This window comes from Ovis canadensis, chromosome 12 (genome assembly GCF_042477335.2).
Source record: "Ovis canadensis isolate MfBH-ARS-UI-01 breed Bighorn chromosome 12, ARS-UI_OviCan_v2, whole genome shotgun sequence".
Taxonomy (NCBI): domain Eukaryota; kingdom Metazoa; phylum Chordata; class Mammalia; order Artiodactyla; family Bovidae; genus Ovis; species Ovis canadensis.
Window position 1 is genome coordinate 17,806,654 of NC_091256.1, and position 10,847 is coordinate 17,817,500.

At 44.3% G+C, this 10,847-nt stretch overlaps 1 long non-coding RNA gene across 1 annotated transcript in view; it reads left to right on the forward strand.

Annotated features, from left to right (window-relative positions):
- The first annotated feature begins 10,607 nt into the window (after window positions 1-10,607).
- LOC138416155 (uncharacterized) overlaps window positions 10,608-10,847 on the forward strand; it is a 2,290-nt gene continuing 2,050 nt past the window's right edge. The window contains exon 1 of the long non-coding RNA XR_011247558.1: window positions 10,608-10,653. This is a non-coding gene — a long non-coding RNA (uncharacterized lncRNA). The remainder of the gene's footprint in view (window positions 10,654-10,847) is intronic.

Consider the following 10,847-nt stretch of genomic DNA (forward strand, 5'->3'; position numbering starts at 1 on the left):
AACTCCAGTGGTCCAGACCGTGCCCATCATTATAAGGTTGGCACAGTGGTCCCGAAACCAGGGCCAGCAAAGTGGATTAACAGCTAACTTTGGCACAGTCATTATTGTGAAAGGCACCCGGGGTTTGCATCCCCTGGTGAACTCACAGATTGGGAGAGTTTTGTGGCCTTGTGTAGACAATGTTGGTCCAGTCTGCTGGTGCTAGTGTCATGCTTAAACAAGGAATAAAGCAGATTATCATGAGGGAGATATTTCATTTTACTGGATGATATTATCATAAGCCTTACATTGATTAAAGCTGATAACACACACTCTAGGGAACGTGTCAAATAGATCTCACATTCAATTTTGATAGTTAGCCTCCTGAACATGAGTCATTGTAACCTCCTAAAGAGCTGGGACAGAGACAGTCAGCATTCACCCTTGGTTCCTCTCCAAAATGAACTGTCCCATTAAATGTATCACTTCTGTTATTGTGGACAGCCACTGTCTCGGTGGACATGGAAATATTGTTTGGAAAGTGAAGACTGAGACAAAATATCACAGGATTGATAATAGATATTTGTAAAGGAAGGATTGAATTCAGTCCGCTAATAGAGCTTGCTTTTAATCAAGAATGAAAGTTCATAGAAAACTTGGTAATTTCAATAGCTGCAAGTTTGCCTCCTGGGGAGGGAGCGATCTAGGAAGAAATCCAGGGCTGATTCAGCAGATGCTCCAAGGAAGCAGGTGGGACGTTCATCTCTGTCATTTCAAGCTGGAATGCGTTTCAGTGTTTCTTTTTTCCCCAATAGTTAGGTTATCATTAGATCACTTGTTAAAATACAGAGGCTTTCTTGCATGTCGTTCCTGCTCCTCTCCTTTGCTCTCCTTCATCCAGCAAAGAGGATAATTCAACAGCAGCTTAGTCCATAGTTACTTACCCACCTCATGCATACACTTCACCCTTGTCCCTATCAAAAAATTTAAAAAAAAGCTGAGTGACTAGTGAGTAGCCTCACCAGTGTCCTAAGAGACACTCTGTCCCACTAGCTCCCCAGGAAGACCTGGTGGAAGAACTGTGCTTTCTATAATTAACTGTCCCACTAAACAGATGGCCCCTGTAAGTATGGACAGCTACTGGCTCAATGGACATATACACACTGTATAGAAAATAAATATTGATAGAAAAAGACTGTATTATTCATAATAGCTATTTTTAAATGGAAGGAATTCAGTAATATAAAATCTTGTGTATTTGATTTTCTTTAAGACAAGTAATTAGTGAATTAATAGAATAGCATACTTTGCCCAGGATTGATTTCAGTCCTCTAACAGAGTTTACTTTAAATCAAGTACAAAGTCTCATAGAAAACATGATGAACAGAGTAGCAGCAACTGTACATCTCAGGGGAAGAGTGACCTGGGAAAAATCAAGAGACAGTGGCCATTTAGCAGGAGCTCAAAATGAGCAGGAGGAGTCATGAGTCTCTTTCATTGAACAGTACACACAATTTAGAGTTTTCCATTTTTTAGATTGATTATTTCATGTTGACTAGGTTCCTCTAGCTAGAAAGCCAAAGATCTGTTTTCACTTCCTTCCTCCTCTCCTTTACTTTCCTTCCTCCTCCAAAGAGGATGGATGAACACAAGTTCAGTCCATGCTTAAACAACCTCCACATCCGTACACACCACCCCACGTCCACACAAAGAGAAAACATCTTGCATGATTCCTGAGCTGCCTCTCTAGTGTTCTAACAGCTACTCTGTCCCCTAGGTTTCACTGAGGACCTGCCAGTCAACCCAACTTGTGACAGCACCGAAGAGACTCCATGTGTCTCCAAGGAAAGTTTTTTTTTTTTTTTTTCTGGTCTAAGATAGAAATATTGTTTCCTTTCTTTTTCAGTAGAATTAAGTTATGAGTCTTTGAAGGTGTTCGTTTCAGATAGAGACAATTCCCTTGGTTGGGATAATGTGGAGTGAGACACTTATTACCAAATCATGACGCCTCAGTCCACAGGATATTAAAATTGTTAGCATCCATTACACCCTGTCGAGTACAGATTTCTCTCTCCTGCAGCAAGATTTCCTCTAAGAAAAGAATTCTGCAATTTCCAACCCAAAGGATCTTGGAAGCTCCATCCTCCAGGCAAAGGCCTTGCCTTTCATCCTGAGTATGTGTGTTCTGATATTGCTGAACTCCACCGCTGTTCCTCATCAGGAACTGTCGCCAAATGAACCAAAGAGTGTTTATCTACGTGATCTTACCCTCATAGTGTCTTCTCTTCTGTACTTGCAGGTGGCCCGTTCAGAATGTGAAAGCGGTATGTATTCTAGAATCATTCACTTTGGGAGAAAAACTTTGTAGATGAGAAAGTTGGGGCTTTCTTTCTGGCTTTAGTGTAGAGTCCAAACTGATTCCAAATTCCTGCTGGCAATGAGTATAGGGGCCCTAGTGATAGTAATTTATAAGTAGAGCAATGTGGCTGATTACTGTAGTTCCAGGAAGAAGCTGTACTATGGTTAATAGTGTAGGTTTGTGTCCATGGGAGTGGGTGTGTCTCTATGTGTAATGAATAGTGTGATTCTCCATGTGTCTGTTATTTTTCTGTCTTGTGTTTTACTTGATATTTGTCACCCTAAACATCACTGTTACTGGTGTCAACTTTTCCCCCAAATATCCCACCACCATGTACCATTAATAAGTATGTATATAAAAATTAAACCAAGTATACACATTCACTGTATCCACTGATTTTATACCAAGTGACCATCCAATACCCTGAAAGACAAATCCCATCACTACCCAGGAAAATGTTTACCTCGCAGTGTTTTTAATTTTTCTTGAATTTCTTCTTGGCTCTGCTGGGTCTTCATTGCTGCAGAGGGTTTTCTCTGCTTGTGGAGAGTGAGGGCATCTCTCTAGTTGAGGTGTGTAGGGTGTGCAGGTGTATCCATTTAGCAGCTTCTTTTGTCGCAGAGCATGGCTTCTAGGGCTCTTGGGCTTCAGTCGTTTTGGAAGGTGGGCTCAGCACGTGTGGCTCCTGGGCTCTAGAACACGGCTCAGTCCTTGTGGTGCACTGAAGGGTCTGGTTTCTCCAGGGCATGTGGGCTCTTTCCAGACAGGGGATTGAGCTCGTATCTCCTGTGTTAGCATGCAGATTCTTAAGCACTGAAGCACCAGTGAAGCCCTATACAATTCTTGAAAACAAAACTGGGTTTTAGTATTCCCCTCCTGGGTCAATCACACCTTCATTTAGTCATAAATTCCATTTCTTCCTGGGTCTTATAGCATTTTGATTGGTCATGATTCATCTGCCATGTCCCTTATTCAAACGCTTTCCTATTAGAGCCTCAGAATGGATCTGTTCCCCTCAATCAAGGCCCCCAGGACTGGGGAGGCTCCTTCCTTCTGCAGGATCCCTGGTGGTACCCACGTGCCACACCCAGGTCGAGAGGAATCTGAGAAAGGAGGAGCCTAAAAGCATAGATGAAGTTCAGGCCAGCTTTGCCTCTTACGCTTTGAAGTGTCCAGTCAGTCCTGTTCATTCAGTGCACTGTGTTGTTCAGCTTGTCTCTAGAACTTTTCCATCCTGCAACAAAGATTTTATAACCATTAAACAGACCCTCCTCCCAGTTCTTGGAACCACCCTTCTACTCTCTGCTTCTCTGAATTTTCCTTTAGAAACCTCAGGTAAATGGAATTGTACAGTATTTGTCCTCCATTGACTACCTTATTTCACTCTTAACAATACCCTCAAGCTTCATTCACAGTGCTGCGAATGACAAAGTATGCTTCATTTGTAAATGCTGCAAGGCTTCGAGTGTGTGTATACACCGCATTTTCTTTTTGATTTATCTCCCCGTGGACACTGGGCAGTTTTCTTGGATTTTGTGTGCAGTATGGCAATGCATATGTGATTGTAGATATCTCCTGGACATTCTCATTTTATCTTCTTTGGACATAGACTCAAAAGAATGATTCTTGGATCTTATGATCATTCTCTTATTAACATTTTGAGGGACTTTCAAACTGTTCCATAACGGCTATGTCATTTTACATTCTTACCAACAGTTACAAAAGTTCCATTTTCTACTTTGTTGCCAAAATTTTTTTATTTTCTTTTTAGAATACACAACCTGAAAGGTGATATCTCCTTTCGACTTGGTTTCCATTTCACTGATACTTAGTGATGTGGAGCACTATCGCTATGTATAATGATAATTTCTCTGTCTTCTATGAAGAAATGTCGATTGAAGACTTTACACATTTTTTAAAGTCAGTTATTTGCCTTTTGTTGTTTGGAAGCTGAGTTGTAGTAGTTGCTATATATTCTGGATATTGGCCCCTTATTCCGATGCAATGTTTGCAGATACTTCCTCTCATTCCATCAGTAGCCTTTCTGTTGATTGTTGAGGAGACCATCTTTTCTTCATTTGATCATTTTAGAACCCTGGCAAAGATCTTTTGGCCTCACATGTGTGAATCTATTTAAGATTCCCTCCTTATGATTCATTGGCCTCTTTGCCTATTTTGCTGCAGGTAGAACACAGTTTTGCCTGCCGTGGCATTCTTACCTGTTTTGAATTCAGGAAGCCTGAAGGCCCCACTGTCGTTCTTTGCTCTCAAGATTGTTTTTGCTCTTTGGGTTTCTCTTCGGTTGCATAAATTTCAGTATTGGGGGATTTTTTCTTTCCATTTCTATAAAAATGGCATGAGACTTTGTGAGTCGTTTCAATATGTACATCACTTTTAGGAGTTTAGGAAGGTCAACAACACTCAATATTCCAGTCTATGAATATGACATTGTATTCTGATTACTTGTCTCCTCTTTCTTTCAAAAGTATTCTATGGTTTTCAGTGCACAAATCTTTCACTTCCTAAGGCGCCTTTTGTGTTGGTTTGCTTGGGACCTCTAGAGTCAGGGATGGGAAAGATGGGCTCTTGAAGACTGTGAATGTCCCTCCCCTCCTCTCTGTGCCTACTCTCTAGTTACTTGTCAGACGAGCTCTGGGCCATGCCCGTCACTTCTGTCTACAAGTGACCCCCTCCAGGGAATTTGCTTTGAATCTGCGTGTTCACCTTACTATTGGCATGTTCACAAGCACTCTCCCAATGCCTGGCCTCGGTTCAAGAGCCCCAGGTATACCTACATATGAATGGTCTCATCAGGGCATCAGAGTGTCTACAACAGAGAACAACCTGAAGAGGCAATTAATTGCCTTTTCCTTGTCTTTGGAGCTATGAGAGCTGAACTTTCCAATGTAGTAGCCAGTAGTCAGATCTCCCTATCTATAATTAACATATTTCAAACAATATTTAACATTTTTTAAAAATCACAAAAAACACACATTTGTTGATCATAATAGCCATATTTCCAGTATGTTCATAAGTGTTGGAATTTCAGCTTTGTAAGCTTGAATGCAAGAGCTATATTGGGCCTGTAGAAGTGTAAGGTTAAAATGTGATTCTCTCAGCATCTCTCTCTCATATGAAATTTTGCACTGGGATCGACATTTGGTTGAAGGACTCTGACTCTAGAAACACAGGGGAGGTCTGTGAACCTGGAGGAAAGACCAGGGAGATGCTGTGTGAGCCAAGCAGAGGAGGAGAAATGGGTGGGTCACCTTGTATAATAACTGTATTATTGCTCATGGTTGTCTTTCTGCAGACTGCTTCCTGGAAAGTATTAGCAGCAGTGATGCAGAAGAAAATGCAGTTAGGGAACAGCTCTCAGATGGGATTAACAGGGAGAGGGTTCCAGGACCGCTTGGGTTACACTTAACTCTTTGGAGATGAAGGAAGGTGAATATAAACTGAGGAAGTAGAGGGAAATATGTGTAGAATTTTTATTTGTTCTTTTCATATTTTAATGATTTCATAGACCCGTGTGATCATGTGCTGCATTGTGCTGTGCTTGAAGACATCTCTCTTTGTTTGTCCATTTAAAAATCTCCTTTCCGAGAACACTGCTCTTTCCTTGTCCTTTCACTGCTCAGTGTGAACGCTTGGCTTCTGGGCAGTACCTGCAGGGTTTTATGTACGAGGAACTTTGGCTTTCTGTTTAAATTCTCCTATGACGGCCACATCCTGTGGGCACAAAATTCTCATGGTCACTTAACACTGGACACCAAGTTCTGGCAGTGAGTGTCAGGTGGTGGGTGAGACATGAACTCTCTCCCTCTGCATTTTCAGGACTTGTGGTTCCCCTCATATTTATCCTCACTGTTGGTTCCTTGAATGAAGGGTGCTCTCAGGGTTGGATGAGTGAAAGCTCCTGTGATCTGGTCTCCCTGCCTGGGCTGAGTCTCCTGGAGCTCATCTCAGCACCACACCTCCCCAAGGATGCTGTGCTGTGTGAGAGCAGTCCATGTGAAGCTGCCCCTAGAGTCCAGCACGGCCACAGACTCTAGAGACTGTGAAGGGGCCGCTGGCTTTCTTTACACATTTGCTCTAGCAGCCCTGCTGACCTGATCTCCTGGGACTGACCAGACTTAGGTCAGAGACTCAGAGCAGTAGGACCGGGGGTGACTGCTCCCCTTAGAACCCACTACTCCCTCCAGACCAAAGCTCCAGGTGATTTTGATCATCATCTTTGCACGCTCCTCAACTCATTTGTTTACCTTTTATTTTGTTATTTGTTTCTCATTTGAGCTGTGGGATTTTCTGATATATTTTGAGTATGAGCTCCTAATGTGATATATGGTTTGCAGTTTTTCTGTAGGTTAACTTTTCATCCTACAGATTGTTGAAGAGACAGCCCTTTCCCTATTTTGTTGTCCTAGAACCTTTATGAATTTCATTTCACCTTGTATGCATGAGTTTCCTTGTTTGTTTGTTTTTCATTCTGGTATTTAGGGCTATTCATCTATTTCCATGTCAGTATCATACAGCTTTGATTCCAATAACTTTGTAATGTGTTTTGAAATCAAGAGGTGAGAAACTTTGATCTTTGTTCTCAAGATCATTTTGTCTATTTGGAGTTCCTAGTGGTTCCACATATATTTTTGGAATTAGTTTTTCTATTTCTATGAAAATGACTAATATTTTGCTTGGTGTTGCAATGAATCTTTACTTAGGTTTAGATTCTGTAGAAATGTCAATAGTACTAAGTCTCCAGGCTATGAGCATGGAATGTCATGTTAATTTCTCATCCCTTGAGTCACTCCCTCAGTGTGCTGTGTAGTGTTCAGTGTGCTGGTCATGTGTCTCTGAAGGCCCTGTGTCCCTCCTTCCCTGATCTCAGAGTCAGTGGTGGAGGGATGGGCTTGTGAGGAGACACAGTGTCTCTCCCTCCCTCCTCTCCTCTTGTCTGATGATGGTCAGCACAGGCGCCCTGGGCCCTGTGTCCATACCTATCCCCTCAAGAGGAACACCTGCTGAGAATTCCTCTAAGATCTGGGTGTTGACATTGCTGTTTCAGTGTCCCAAAGGCTCATGAGTACCTGGCATGTGTGCATGAGCCCAGGAAATGCCTACAAATGATTCATCAAATCAAGCCAGTCAGATGCTCTGCAGACACTGTTGGGGTACAATTCAAAGGCCTGCAAGTCCTGGGCTTATCTAGACTTGAGACCAAAGAAAGATCCCAGAGTTGACAGAGATATCAAAGGTTTCATAGACGGGGTGATTTCCATATCTGAAGTAAAAGGGTCCTGGAGAGACACCCACTGTGGATAGCAGGGGACAGGCAGAAGACAGCAGCTGCAGCACTCTTCACTCGGGGGATAGGGAGTCCACCAGTGACAGTGGGAATGAACAGCAGGTTGGCTTCTGGGTTGCAATGGTTACCATGGAAACCAGGAGAGCGTCCCATCCCTCTCTTAACCCCTCAGGCTAAATAGTTTCATGGGGCAGAAGTCTTGTGTTTGCTAATCTATCAGCAAACAGCTATCTTGAAATGGCCAGAAAATGCAGAGGAAATAGTCAGGAGAGGGAAAATAACAGAGAAGTGGTAACATCCAATATATAGCCTTGCATGCTCAGTCACTCAGTTTTGTCTGACCCTTTGAGATCCCATGCCCCATATGACACCAGGTTCTTCTGTCCATGTATTCTCCAAGGAAGAATATAAAGTGGTTCACCATATGCTTCTCCAAAGCCTCTTCCCAACCCAGGGATCCAACCCATGTCTCCTCCATTGGCGGGCAGATTCTTTACTACTGAGCCACCTGGGAAGCCCTACACCCTCCCTTATAACAAGGTTCCTTGGCATTCCAAAAACTGTTCTAGCACAGTCTTTCAAAAGTGTTAGAATAAATGGTACTGATCTCCAAATTCATTCACTCTTCCCTGGTGACTCAGACAGTAAAGAATTCACCTGCAATGCAGGAGACCTGGGTTTGAAACTTGGGTCAGGAAGATCCCCTGAAGAAGGAAATGACCACCCACTCCAGTGTTCTTGCCTGGAGAATTCCATGGCAGAGGAGCCAGGAGGGCTCAGTCCATGGGGTCTCAAATTGTTGAACATGACTCAGTGACTAAGCACATGCCCGTGTATAAGCTTACACAGTGGCTGTTGTGGGTTATAGTGTGGCAGCGACTAGCCAGATGTAACTGTTATAATTTGCTTAAAGGCATGTTTTACATATGTCAGAACCACTTGGAATTTCAGGTTGCTCAGCATGAAGGTGAGAGCTCTAATGGGCCTGTAGAAGTGAGAGGTTGAGAACTGACTCTTTCAGCATCTCTATCTTTCGGTTTGCAACTGAGATCAGTGTCTTATTGAAGGGCTCTGACTGCACAGAACACAGATGACTGCCATCTGCTATCCACAGTGAAGTGTCTTTCCAGACTCCTAGGGAAAAGTTCAGGGTGATGCTGTGAGAGCCAGCAGGGCCTCGACTGGAGCAGAAGTGGGTGGGTTGCTCATTCTAGCCACCTTGTTGCTCCTGGTTGGGGTCCTCTGGAATGCGTTGTGGAGAGCATTTGGTGCAGTGATGAGGGAGGGGACACTGGCAGGAAACAGCATTCAGTTGGGATCTGATGGGAGACGCTTCCTGGAAATTTAGGGTTAAACACCCTGCCTGGAGGCTAAGGAAGGTGAACATGAAATTAGGAAGAAGGAACTCTGTGTAGAGTTCTGACTTACTGTTTTCATATTTTAATGATATGATAGAGAAATTGTGTCCTGGACTTGCACTGTGCTCTGTTTATAAACACCTTTTGTTGCTTTCCTCTTCAAACATTATTTTGCCCGTAAGAGCTGCTCTTTCTGCGCTTCCACTAGTATGGAAGCCTGGTCTCTGGTCAGCACATGTCGGGTATTGTGCACTGCAGACTCTGTTTCTACTGCATGTGGAACTACGATGGCCACATCCTAGTGGGCACAAAACTCGCCTTGCCACCTGACCCTGGGAACCATGTACTTGTAGCACATGTGAGGTAGTGTGTGAGACGTGAACTCTCTCCTCCTGAGCTTTCAGGACTTGTGACTTCCCTTCATGTCTGTCCTCACTGTTAATTCTTCTTGTAAAGGGCGCTCCCAGGGTGGATGAGTCACAGCACACAGGCTCTGGGTCCCTGCCTGGGCTCGGTCTCCTGGAGCTCATCTCAGCCTCTGCACCAGCCAAGGCTGATGTGCTTCCATGTGATAGGTCTATGTCCAGCTGCTCCTAGAGACCCTCCATGGCTGCAGATTCTAGAGTCTGTGAAGGGGCCACTGGGCATCTTCACACACTTGCTTTCACAGCCCAGCTGACCTGGTGTCCTGGGATTAAGCAGTCCCAGGGCAGCAGGTCCTGGGGTCACTTCTGCTCTCATAACCCACTGCTGCATCGGGCATCCAGAGAGTCCTGCCCCTTCTCCCCAGTCCCGGGCCTGCCCCATCCTCTGTCCTTTCCTTCCACCTTCCCAGGTCTCATCCCTCCAATTTTCCAAGTCTCAGTGCAAACCCAGCAGCTACCAGGTGTTTATGGAGGACGCTTGCCACAGCATTCTGGCTAAATGTAACTGGAAGTGTTTGCCTCTGTCCTCTCTAAGGGTTTAGGAAACTTGAGGTGTTGCTGTGAGCATTAAGCATCTCCCAGATACCTCAGGTCACCCCAGTCAACGAGAGAGTGTCTGTTGTGTGGAATTTTTGTCCTTCCCTCCTGCAGGGGTTAAAACACTCTCAGATCCATGCCAAGTCCTCCCTGGGAGGGAGGGATTGGTTAATTCAATCATGGGCTGATTGGAGATGCTGGTCATACACCCATGGTCCTTCTTCCAATGTGCCCCTGTTGGAGAACTCTAGGGTTTGTGGAGGTTCAAGGAAGAAGGAAAGGAACAGGGACAAGAGGAGAGAAATGAGGAAGGAAGGGAGAGGAAATAGTGGGAGGAGGAGGCAAGCGAGGTCATGGGCAGAGATGCATAGAGACAGTGACCGCCCGGAGGAGGAACAGGTTGTCACGGCCTCATTCCTGGTTACATGTAGACAAGTTGAGGGTGGCAACAGGATGTTGGAGGGCAGAGACCCACTTTTTCATTGCAGAGGTGAAATTCAGGCCCTGGGAGGTCCTTGAAGCAATTACACCAGGGGTCCCAATGCCAGGCTGTGAGGGCGCTGGTCACATCCTGACTCTAAGTCTCCCATTTGCTTTCCCACAGCCTCTCCACATGACTGCTGCCCTCAGACACCAGAAGAGTACATGGCGGATAATGAAGATTCAGAGACAGTGAGCAAGAATACTGAGGTCATTTATTTCTTCTTTCATATCTTTCAGAAATTTTCTCTTTCTCTGATCCATAGACTCTTCCTTGTAATCCTTCCCCACCTCCTCTTTCCAACTTTTTGTGATTAACCTTCTGGAGGACTTGGTCTCTTGTAGGCACTTAGGGTTCTAGAAGCTAATATAAAATCTATGAAATGTGTCTGCAGCCCTCTTCT